Genomic DNA, 13,291 nt, shown 5'->3' on the forward strand with positions numbered 1-13,291 from the left:
TTTTATGCATTTAAATAACCTGCAATTTAAAAAATTTAAAACAAACAAACAAACAAACAAATAATCCTGAATGGTTTCCCTCACCAGGTGATGAGTAAGGACAATGCAAACCTCTGGATGTTTAGAGAACATTTTTCAGCCCTTAGATGGAGCGAAGTTACAAAGCAGTGCAATGAAATGCTGCGTTCTGTGCTTCGCTTGTGTTTTGCAAGAAATTTCAACATAAACACATAAATAGCTCGCAGTATGTCAGAAAATTCTGCACATCTGTGAACATCTGTAGAAAAAAAAAAAGAGCAATACAGAATCCGAGAAGGAACAAAACCCATGGGGTTATGCTGTTATGGAAAAATAACCAGGAATGGGGCGGAGTGATGCGTCTGGACACGAGTTGAGTATAAAGTTGATTGGTTGTTGACCCACGCCGAATTTTTATCCATTTCTAGCTACATTTAACAGCTACACTGAACACGCACTGTTGTAGAACTATACTAGGATGTCCTGAAGTGTTTTATTCCTCTTATAGCACAGCAAATTTGCCAATGCTAAGAATTTTCTTTATTAAAGATTGACTTTTTATCTGTTTAGAGTTACACGTAATGTGCTAGGAATGTGAATCATGAATGAAGTCCTGTGATACAGCAGATGTGATACAGATGTGATGCAGAAGATTGTTAACAGAATACCATGAAGTGTTTTTTTTCTTTTAAAGCACAGTCACTGCAGAATTTTATGTATTAAAGAACAACATTTAATTTTTTTAATCATATTTCCAGTTACATTCCATAGCTAGAGTGACTGTTTTTCTATAACAATACCTTTAATAATCTATCTATAACAATTCTATAACATGTTTGAGGTTGTAGAAAAGCTAGAACAGCACGTTTCCAGCAATTTCCCATTTATAATTACGATTAATTAATTAATTAATTAATTTCAGCATTTTGCCACTTATGACAATTTTTATCCGTTTATAGTTACATTTAAAAGCTATATTTATTGTCCGCTGTCGTTGTGTCACAAAACGGCGAGGAGAGACGGCGTTAACCCTAACCCTAGGCAGTTGCAGCTAATCGCTTTAATAAAGACAAAGCAGAAAAATCCAAAACGTCAGGCGATGAACAAGCAGAGGAGACGAGGCAAAAACAAACTCGTGAATCAAAAAGACAGGCAGGAATCCAAAACGCCGCAATAATAATCAGAGGCAAAACAGCTTGGTAAAGTCAGAAGTATGGCACTTCTGAGAGAGAGAGAGAGAGAGAGAGAGAGAGAGAGAGAAAGGGAAAGAGAGGGGGGGCAGAGAGAGAAAGAAAAAGAGAGAGAGACAGAGAGAAAGAGAGAGGGAAAGCGAGAGACAGCGAGAAAGAGAGAGAGAGAGAGAGAGAGAGAGAGAGAGAGACTCTTTTATTGTGTGTGTGTGTGTGTGATTAAAAGTCAGGTGATAGGGATCGTGTTAGCTGCTGTGGTTTCTGGGAAGTGCAGTTCAGGCCGTTAAGCTGCTGGTGTTTCTATCATGTTTTTATCCATTTATAGTTACACTGAATGTGTACTGATGTAGAAACACTATAACAGCACATCCTGGGGTTTGGGTCAATTTTATTCAATAAGGAATGATGTAGAATTTATCCGTTTCTAGCTACATGTGATGTGATGTAGTCCTGTTAGGGGATAAACACTGCAGAAAAACAGAGCATTGTGATGTGAAGTGGAAAAAAGGTGGACATTTTAACCGTAACAGAACCACCTCAACAGATATTTGCCAATGAATGCAATTCTATTTATTACTGAATGCCATGATATACTTTTTATCCATTTCTAGTTACACTGAACTTCCTACACTGAACATAGGCGGACGATCAGCAACGAAGCACGATGTGTATTGATGACTGTAATGCGAACGATGACTTTTTCAGTTTCTACTTACGTTTCATACTTCGTCTGCGTACAGGAAGTTCCTTCCCGTTGTCACGTGTGTACACGTATGTTACAGCAGCTGGAAACAGCTGTTCCTTTGCCAGCTTCTCTGTTAAAGGCAAAGAACAAGAAGCGTCACTGTAGACCAAGATGCTAAATAAAACCTCACCACATCGATATGTTTTGTAATCCGTGTACACAACGACGACGTGAATGCCCCGCACACACACACGAGTCTCCGCGGAGTTGTTACTATAGAAACGATAACGTATGAGAATGAATGCATTAATATAATACCACGATTAGAAGCCGAACTACAGTCAGAGTGTTACAGAAAACGAACTGGACCAATCAGAAGGGAGAATTCTGATCTTTTGCGCTAGACTGTGGATAAACGGGAAGGCAGACGGCGGTGTTTGTGATGAATGCCGTGGCAGTGTGTGAATAAGTGCAGCGCTTTTACACCGATGACTCACATTTCAGAGCAATATAATAACACAGGGACTATAATACTGAGCTGTGTTTAATATAGAGCCTGGCGGTATTCATCAGCCTGAGAAGCAGACATTCTTTTATGAATAATGTTTTCACACACACACACACACTGCTGTAGGTCATACTGAAATGTGATTAAATGACTTCTGAGGTCTTTTTGTCCTCAGGTTTTTGTGCACTCATCTCTGAAACACACACACACACAAACACACACACACACAATAAATCATGGTCAAAACCGAATGCGGTGCTGTTAATTGCTGTTAATTCCGCACTTCTTTATACACTTCAGAGTATTTCCTGTCATTGGGAAACTTCTGTCCCAGTGATGATGTCATTAGTTTTTTATCTTTAGATAGATGGATGGATAGACAGATAGATACATTGTCCTTGTTTTTTTCTTGTGTGTGTATGTGTGTGTGAGAGAGAGAGAGAGAGAGAGGGACGCCTCATTTTTCCTGTGTGCAGCGTTTTCTCCTCAAAGCTGATCACGTTTCCCGCAGCAATGCCACCAGATCCGTCTGACACAGCAAAAGCCAGGATTCACACACACACACACACACACACAAAGTTGTCAAGGACAGGTTTGGATTGGATGAATGATGTAGAGGAAGAGGAGGATACAGAGTGATTGACAGGTAAGTGAACGGAGCAAAGGATTACAAGCTCTGTGTGTGTGTGTGTGTGTAAAACTCTCCAGTCATGTGTACTACTTAGCAGTGCTCTCAACAGTAGTCTATGTTTTTCTCTAGAATATTTAGTAATACTTATTATTAGTTGAATTTATTTGGCATTAGTATGATTTATTTATTTATTTATTTATTTATTTTTAAAATGTTTGAAAATAGATAGATAAATATTTGTATATTTATTAAAAAATTGTACATGTACTCTATCTCTAAAAATAACAATAATGTAGTAATAAGTAATAGTAATAATTATTTTCCGTCTTAATTAATTAATTTACTTATAATTTACTAATGCCAAGTAAATAAACAAATAATAATTTGGCATTAGTTTGATTTCTTTTAATTATTATTATTTTTAAACAAATATTTGGAAATAGATAGATTTATATTTGTATATTTATTAAAAACTTGTACTACTCTAGTACTACTTGTACTAATCTATCTATCTATCTATCTATCTATCTATCTATCTATCTATCTATCTATCTATCTATCTATCTATCTATCTATCTGTCTGTCCTTCCATCCATCCATCCATCCATCCATCTATATCCCAGCCTTCTACTCACTATTTCAGTGATTGGCTCCACATTCCATTCAATCCTCCCTAATGATTTAATGATTGTTTTCTCTCTCTCTCTCTCTCTCTCTCTCTCTCCTTCTCTCAGCTTACCCAATATACAAGAATATTGAATATTTTTAGTTTTCCTAAGACTGACTCAACTTTCATTTCTGCTGTCTTTCACTTTTTGTCAGAAACATTTCTGATAATGAATGTCACAGTCATGACCACCGGCTCCATTTTCCAACCCAATGCTTCATAAATGTAAATTAAATGCAAATTTACAAATTTCCCTTCTTACCTAGGCTCGATCAAGGGCCTTGCTGATCGGCCGCACCGTTCGGGAGAAACACGGCACCACTGTCAGATGCACACACACACATAGGCCAAACACACACAAAAAACTGCTATGATATAATAAAGAGTGACATTCTGAAAACCCCATGTGACTTCTTGTTATTTTTGTAATGACATTTGAGGGTAAAGTTTCACTTGGAGTGTAAATGAGTTTTCAAACCCACGTCAGGGTCTCGCTATGATGCGCTCGTAGGTGGATACGGACACACTTCTGAAGATAACAGAACGGGAGTACAAAAACAGACATGGACACTTACACACACACACACACACACACACACATACACAGGGATATTCTGTTTAGTAGAATGTATTTTGTTTAGTAATAGTTTATTAGTTTATTAAACAATAGTTTGTCTAGCTAGACATTATATTAACTGCAATTATGTTCATTAAATAAAACTAAAGCCTGAAATTATTTTTATTTTTAATTTAACTTCATTTAATATTTTTATTTAACTTTACATTTTCACTTAAACAATTATCACGTTTAATTTATTAATAATATTTAATAAATAATAAATTAATAATAAATGCCATGTTATGCCTTTTACTCAATTAGTTCCAAATAATATTTTAAAATTTTGGAGAAACAAAATACTTTCTGTTTTCACTCATAAGCAGGTCATGATTCATTTAGTAAAATGTCAGAAATGTCTTAGGGGCAAACCTATGCAAAAACAGATGAGTTAGCTAGCTAGACATTATATTATACTACTATATAATACTGAAAATATTATATTCATTAAATAAAACTAAAGCCTGATACAGTGGAGCCTCAGCATACGAATGCCCTCCTTTACGATTTTTCTCCTTAAGAATTAAAATTTTGCAAGAAATGTGCATCGGCATATAAAGCATTTTTGCCATACGAACAAGCCGAATGCTGGTATGTCCAGGAGCCGTTCAAAACTTGTTTGCGTCAGTGGAAAGCCATCCGAAGTTTGCGAATTTTACGAATTTTTTTTGTTCAAAAGCTAGGTGATTTTTTGGGCGTTTTTTTGTTGACAGATTGGTGGTGTGGGCGGTCTGTTCTATTTTTAGCCCAAGCTTGGTGGCACGACTTCCTGTGAGGAGCCTTGGCATGGAATGTTTACATACGCTTCATATTGGGAATATTGGTCATATTTTTGGAGGCTAGAACGGATTATCTGCATTTACATTATTTCTTACGGGAAAATTTGTTTCACAATACAAACATTCACCATAAGAACTCACCTGTATGCCGAAGTTACACTGTAATATTTTTTATTTTTAATATAGGAGTCATTCCTTATATGCAGTGTCTATAACAGATATATATATATATATATCTACAATCTTGCTTTTCCTGAACTTCATTTAAACAGGTAATGAGCAGACTGAATGATGTAGCGTGAGCGTGATCACTTCATGTAGTATTAATATAAAGCACAGTATTACAGTGTGAAGTCTCAGGGGAACATCAGTGCCAATGAGAGGTAGATTTAGGTGATTAAAACATGGTAGAATGGTGTAGTTGTTGAAACTGCGAGTTGTGGGTTTGAGTCTCAATTTTTGAGTTTGATTTTATTCAAGGCTTTAAAAAATCCATACTAGAATATTGTTGGATGTAAAAATAAAAAAAAAGAGATTATAATGAATAATGAATATTTAATAAGAATATCAATAAAGTAGAAATAAGTTTTAGTAATAATTATTATTCATTTTTATTACTTAATTTATTTATTTATAATTCACTAATGTCAAATAAGTAAAAAATAATTTGGCATTAGTTTGATTTTTTTCTAATTATTATTTTTGAACAAATGTTAGATATCTATCTATCTATCTATCTATCTATCTATCTATCTATCTATCTATCTATCTATCTATCTATCTACCCATCCATCCATCCATCCATCCATCCATCCATCGCCTAGCCTTCTACTCAGTATTCCAGGGATAGGCTCCTCATTTCCTTCAATCCTAATAATAACCCTAATAAATAAACAATTGTAGAACTTGGTCATAAATGGATAAAAAGTGTTATCATTATTTCAAATAAAAAAAGGAATATTACGAAAATTGTTGTGGTATAAAAGGAGGAAAACACTGGATAATGGTAATGTAATGAAGTGGAGTTATTTAGTTCAATGTGACTCTTTTCCAACACAGTAAAATATTTAATGAAGGTTAAACCTGCTGTAATAAACATGTGAATAAACTCAGTTTGACGAATTTCTTCGCTTTAATTCACAAGTAGACATGATTTTTTTTTAATTGAAGGGTTTTAAAATTTTAATTGAATTTTAATTTTTTAGACTTGAGTTCAATATCCAAAACTTGTCATGACATGAGTTAAAGAGAGGAAATTTGTTGACATGTAACAGAGCTATCATCTTCTACAAGCAAAAATCATATTTTTCAGCAGATTCTCAAGAATGGTCACCTTTCATTTATTAATAAACGCCACATTATGCTTTTGTACTCATTTAGTTCCGAATAATACTGTGAAATTTTGGAGAAACCAATTATTTCCTGTTATCACGTATGACCCAGCAGCTGTTTCCAAGCAGGTCATGATTCATATAGTAGCCACCTGGGTCAAATGTCAGAAATGTCTAAGGAGTGATGCAATGAATTGTGATGATAGGAGGGAAAATTAATGACCTAACGTGAACCGAAACTTGGGTTACTGTACTGATGTCTAAAATGTTACTCATCTTTTTGTGGCTAATTTCAGGGGGGAAAAATTCAGCTGAAGGTTTCATTCCTCATAAATTAGAAAAGATTAAAAAAAATGAAATAAATAAATAAATAAATTGAATAAAAATAATAAAATAAAATGACATTAAATTGAATTAAAAACAAACAAATAAATAATATTAATTAAATAAAATACAATTTAATTAAGTTGAATAAATAAATAAATAAATAAATATAACAGAGTTATGGATATCATATGGATAAATTTACAGTTTCCTGTTGTTATTGCATGCACACGCACATCATCAGTTTGATAGCATTATTTTTTGAAACAACGGCTTTAATTACTGACTCCACAGAACAGAGAGGACTGAGAGAGAATGTACTGTACACACACACACACACACACACACGCTTGCATGCATGCACGAACCTGGTAACCCTATTTTATTCTGTAATACACACACATCCTACACATTATTGTGCACACACACACACACACACACACACACACTCTACAGCTCTTAGGCACTGAGTGTATTATATTTGGAGTGTATTATTTTTGAGTGTTATTCAGCTCACTTTATTTCTGTTTTCAAAAAGCTGAATTTTTTTTTTTGTTTTCATTTTTCTTTCTATTCCTTCCTCCGATTCCTATTCCCTCTTCACTCGTTTATTTATATCCCTCCATTTTTCTACATCTGGCTATTTCTCTTTCTGTTTCTTTAATTGCCTCAATCCCTCTATCTCTCTCTTTCCATCTTTCATCAGTTTTATTTCCTGGCTCTTTTATTCCCCCCTTTTCTCTCCAACCATTTCTCTCTTTTTAATTCTTGTGCTGCTTCCTGTCTGCATTGCTCCTCACCAAACTCTCTTTCTTTCTTTCTTTCTTTCTTTCTTTCACTTCATTCCTTCCCTCTTTCTTTCTTTCACTTAATTCCCTCCTTTCTTTCTTTTTTTCTTTCTTTCACTTCCTTCCCTCCTTCTTTTCTTTCTTTCTTTCTTTCTTTCTTTCTTTCCTTCTCTTTATTAGTTTCCTTTCTTTCTACCGTTCACTTCCTTCCTTCCAACTAGATGAACTAATGGTTCTGCTAGCCAATTACCTAGTTTGCTAAAATGTTTGCTAGGTAGCCAGCTAATTGCAAGCTAACACCACAAGCATGAATAAACAGTAGTAGTTAGAACTTGTGGAAACTTTTCATTTTAAAAGCTGTAAAACAGAATGGAATTAGCCATGTAGCTGGAAGATGACAAGACTCTTGTAAATGTTAGCATTTTTCCCATACATGTCTTAGCCTAGGGCTGTAAAATATTGCTTTTAAACCAAAAGTGCTAGGCTTGTTGCTAACAGCTAAGCAGTGTTGCTTTTTCAACTGTCCAGCAGTTATCAAGCATGTAAAAAACTAACTATATGTTAGCCAATATTCTCTGATTAGCATGGTATCAGTAAAAAATATAATAATAATAATAATAATTTCAGTCATGGATTGTAAGGTAAAAAATTTAGGCCTGGACTAAATTTTGTTACCTTACAATCCATGACTGAAATTATTATTATTATATTTTTTACTGATACCATGATACCACATCATGAGGAGACTCTTCAAGTATAAACCTGTTACCCAAATGATAGATAAGTAGGTCCTTAAGTCTCTCACTTCATTAGCACATGTGCTAGCTAACAGCATTTTGCAGTTTTCATGCTTATTCTGTGCTATGCTAATTCCACCCTCTTAGCATCATCTGAAACCTTAAACTGATCTAGTAAGTGCTTCGGAAAGGAACAACACTGCTAATCTTTGCTAACACCTGATACTGATTACCCTGTGTGTGTGTGTGTGTGTGTGTGTGTATGTGTGTGTATATGTGTATGGTGCTGAATCTGCAATGCTGTGTCTTTGCAGCAGGTGTGTAAAGAGCGAATGTATATAATTGTGTATGTCATGTTCTGCTTTAGGAAGTGCTGACTCTTCACACACACACACACACACACACACACACACACATACACAGGGGTGCTGCCAGCCAGGACCATTAATAGCACTGTTCACACAGTCACGCTTCCTCTGAAAACACCCGGGGATGTGTGTGTGTGTGTGTGTGTGTGTGTGTTAGTGGAAAAGGAGAGAATACTCGATTATCATTCAAGAAAATTCACTTAGGCTGCATAATTGTTTAACATAAGATCAACACTCTTTCCCTCTCTCTCTTTCTCTCTCTCTCTCTCTCGTCCATCTTTCTACATCTATTTATATCTATTTAACTCTCCCTCTATTTCCTCTTTCCCACCAGTTCCAACTACTCCTTTATTTGAAATATCCCTCCATCTTTTCTCTCTATCCTCCCTTTACTTCTTCCTCTCTATCCTTCACCTCCTTCTCCTCTAATATCTTTCGTTCCCTCATGCTTTCCCAGTTCCCCCCTTTACTCCCGTCTGTTTCTCTCCAAATATATCTCTCTGTATATTTCTTTGACTCTTTCTGTTACTTTCCCTTTCTCTATTCCTTTATTTGTTTCCCTTTTTCCGTTCCCTCTTTCATGTTGACTTCTCTCTATCCGTCTCTTTCTTGCTCTTTCTGTTACTTTCCTTCTCTGCATCCCTCCTGTTCTCTCCTCCCCTTTTTGTTCACTTTCCTCTATATCATAATTTTATTCCCCTGTCTCTCTCTCTTTCTCTCCTGCTTTCTCTTCCTCCTCTCTTTCTATCTATTCTATCCAGCCCGAATCCCCCGCTTAAGAGATGGACTTTTCTTTCACTCATGGGCGGATGGAGCGATCAGAAAGAAGATGGAAAACAGAGACGACTTGTTTTGATCTTTATTTTGATCCCTCCATCTGCACTAAAGCAACATGAGAGGCTGACAGAGAAGAAATGAGAACAGCAGGAAGTAAAAAGGAGAAAACGGAGAGATGGATGAGGGGAGAAAATGGAAAAAAGAAATGGATCAGGAGAGAAAGAAGAAAAGACAGAGAAAAAAAGAGAGAGAGAGAGAGAGGTGCAAGTGGGTGGAGAAGAGGCAGTAATTTCAGTGTGTGTTCTACAATAATCGCGCTCACACACACACACACACACACGATTCACTGCAGCAGTGAGTTCATTCATCCTTTCACAGACTTAAAGCAAATCAGACAGAACCCTAAAATAGCTGATGTTCTAGTAAGAGCAATAATTATGCCTGATACCTACATTTAAGACGAAACCTTAAAATTCCTTAAGTTCTCTTAAAGCAACTAATACGATGATTTTGTGTGTACCAGCATTTGGCAAAGAACCTTAAAAACGTCATGTGTTCTAGTAAAAACACTTGGCACAAGTTCCGTTGCAAAAAAAGTTCTAGAACCTTACTCTAAACGAGAGTTCTGGAACTATGCAACTATTTGAGGCGACCTAGTAAGAACCTTTGCTGGGGTAGCTTAGGACGGAACCTTAAAGTGGTCAATGTTCTAGCAGGTAAACTATCTACTCATGCCTTCTAGTCCTTATGATGGAACCTCATGGCTTGGGAATGGTGTATGTTCTAGCAAGAGCACTTGTTTAGCATTTAGCACAGATCCAGAAAACCAGAACCTTATGTGTGCTAACTTGGCATGACATGTGCTAACCTTAAATGTTTTACTAAGATCAATAAATTAGTGAGCTCTAACATTTGGGACAGAAACCTAAAAAGGGCAATGTTCTAGTAAGAAACCTTAAAAGGAGCCTTAAAATTGGATACAATCTAGAAATAATGCTAACTAGGCATACATTCCAGCATTTGGGACAGAACCAGATAATGTCCTAGTAAGAACCATTCATTTTTAGTAAGTGAGTTTTAACATTTGGAACAGAGCCATAAATTTGCCAACACTCTAATACAGTAAATCTAGTACAGATCCATAAAATAGCCATTTTCCAGTTAAACACTGACAACAAATGATTCTGATATTTCTGATGGTGTCCTAAAATGATGTTCTAGTAGGAACACTAGTTAAGCATGAGTTCTAGTACTTGGAAAGGGGCCTTGACATTAAAGATTTTTTAAAATGTAAATACAGAAAACTTGAATCAACTGGGCCTGATTCTAGCATTCAAGACAGAGCCTCAAAACATTCTAGTTTTTCAGACAAAACCCTGAATTTCACCAACTAGGCATAATTGAGGATTTGTGACAAAGCCAGAAAATGGGCCAGAACCCTAAATTGACCGCCATTCTTGTAAGAACATTAAATAGACCCTTAGAAAAAGGCAGATGTTCTCAAAAATGAGCTCATTTATTTGGGAAGGAGCCTCGCAAGTGAAGATGTAACATTTGGGATGGGACCTTATCTTATTCACTATCTGGAAATAGTTAACACTAGGAACAGAATGCTAAGCCATCACACACACACACACACACACTTGAGAGCAAACGATGTGTTTATCCAACAGACGAGGCGACTCAGTCCCGTCCCAAATCTGCAGTGTGATGCAGTGAGGCAGTGTTAGCCCTTTTTCAGCACATGACTTGTGCATTTGAACTTGTTAAAATGTCTCTAATTGAGCTAGGCTCAGTGCCAATCTTTTTTATATCCTCACGTTTTTTTACACCTTACTTCTTTTCAATATATGCAGTGAGACCCCAAATTCTGATAGAACGCTGTTACAGAATCACGTGAGAATTTTGGGCTGTGTTTCAGTATGATTTTTAACACAAACCAACCTGCCTGAAGAAAACTTTTACCTGTGAGCCGTGTCTGAAGTCAGGCGTCTAGAAAAGTGTCTGCTAAAGTGACTGTAGGGATGTAACCGAACAGGAAGAAGCTGGGTATGAACAGATGACATGAACGACACAAATCATAGACGTTCTATCATTTTCTTTTTAAAGAAAGGTAGAAAGGTTCGCAGAGAATGTAGTTGAGGACAGAGATCCTTAGGACAGACAACGTCCTTATTACTTATTACTAACTGTGTAAGCAAGATGCACATGTTTAATCGGCAGTTATGAATTCGGAGTGATGTAGCTGAGCTTGTGGAACTATCTGAGCGAGACATCACAACACAGCATGCTGACGGTTCACTTCTTTGGGTGGTTTCTAGCATTTTTTAGGGTTACTGGGGATAACATTCATGCTCCATTTAAAAAAAAAGAACGAAAAAAACCCCTTCAGATTAAAGCCACGCCCACTTCCTATTTGAATGTATGTAAATATACAACAGATAACGATATTTGAAGCACTGAAACAGATACAGATAGTGTTCAGTCAAAGCTAAAATGTAATGAAAGCCTATAATAATAGTTTAGTTTAGCATCATGAGATGGACGCTTGGATCAGTACACTGGAACCTCGGCATAGGAATGACCTCCCTTACGAATTTTCACCTTAAGAATTGAAATTTTGCATGAAATTTGCATCAGCATATGAAGCATTTTCGGCATACGAACCAAACCGAACGTCGGCTAAGTTGCGCGTATGTCTGGGAGCTGTTCAAAACTTGTTTGCATCAGTGAAAGCTGTTTGGAAAGACCCACGATACCAACATTGCTTTCGGCATGTGTTCAAAAGCTAGGTGATTTTTTGGGTGTTTTTTTGTTGACAGATCAGTGGCATGGGTGGTCTGTTCTATTTTTAACCCAAGCTTGGTGGCACGACTTCCTGTGAGGAGCCTTGACATGGAATGCTTGGCTTGGGTCAGTTCTTTGTTAGCAGCCGTACAGTTTACATACGCTTCATACTGGTATTATTGGTCATATTTTTGGGCGGCTGGAACGGATTATCTTCATTTATATTATTTCTTATTGGAAAATTCGTTTCACAATACAAAACTTCACCTTAAAAACTCGCCTCCAGAACGAATTCAATTCCTATGCCGAGGTTCCACTGTAATTCCTTTTTTACTGTACTAGCATTTGTGCTGTAAATAAAGAGAGCAATGAAATTGCGCTATGATACTGCATTAAAAAAAAGAAAGCTATGAGTCAATTTGGAGCTATATTAACATCTCAAGCTTTTGAAATCTCTAGGAGACAGCTCTGAACCATGTGGAGAGAAAGAAAATGATTTGATTTTGAATTATTTTAACTCTGTGACTGCTTTCAATAATAATAAAAGAAAAGAAAAGAAAAAAACAAAAGCCAAAAAGCAAGTGTGTGGCTTTTTCTTGAGTGAAAACAATTTAGTTAGGAGGCCTGACGTGAAATTTGGAGTCTCCCTTTCTTGGTAATCAAGGTGTGTGTGTGTGTGTGTGTTTGCGAGAGAGAAAATGACTACTGAGGCCACTTGTACACCACAAAGTCGTGAGACAGCCAGACATCGAACAAGGTGACACCTTCTTTGTAGAATTGTCTGTATTTCATTAAAGTCTGCACACACACACACACACACACACACACACAAAAGGGTGAGATTTCTATAAAAAAAGACCTTTCACAGTCTGTCTGGAAGGTTTTGTGAGAGAGACCCCATCCTGTCTGTAATCTCGTGTACAGTGAGATGAAGTGTAATATTAATACTCATTTTTTCTGTTGATAGTTTGCTAGAACCACAGAGAAATGAACTGTAGAACATTACAACGCTTTCTGTAGAAACACCAGCAGAGCCACTACACGTTACCACAGGAATATTTCAGACAGTGTCCTAAAATGTTCTA

At 36.3% G+C, this 13,291-nt stretch overlaps 1 protein-coding gene across 2 annotated transcripts in view; it reads right to left on the minus strand.

The window, feature by feature from the left end:
• Window positions 1–13,291, minus strand: part of zmp:0000000926 (uncharacterized) — a 41,326-nt gene that overhangs the window by 16,631 nt on the left and 11,404 nt on the right. Inside the window, exon 2 of one of the 2 annotated variants that reach the window (XM_058410405.1) lies at window positions 1,925–2,023. The exons of the other annotated variant lie outside the window; for it this stretch is intronic. The gene's annotated coding sequence lies outside the window, so the exon portion shown is untranslated. The remainder of the gene's footprint in view (window positions 1–1,924; window positions 2,024–13,291) is intronic. 2 annotated transcript variants of the gene reach the window in all.

The sequence above is a fragment of the Hemibagrus wyckioides genome, linkage group LG15 (assembly GCF_019097595.1).
Source record: "Hemibagrus wyckioides isolate EC202008001 linkage group LG15, SWU_Hwy_1.0, whole genome shotgun sequence".
Classification (NCBI taxonomy): domain Eukaryota; kingdom Metazoa; phylum Chordata; class Actinopteri; order Siluriformes; family Bagridae; genus Hemibagrus; species Hemibagrus wyckioides.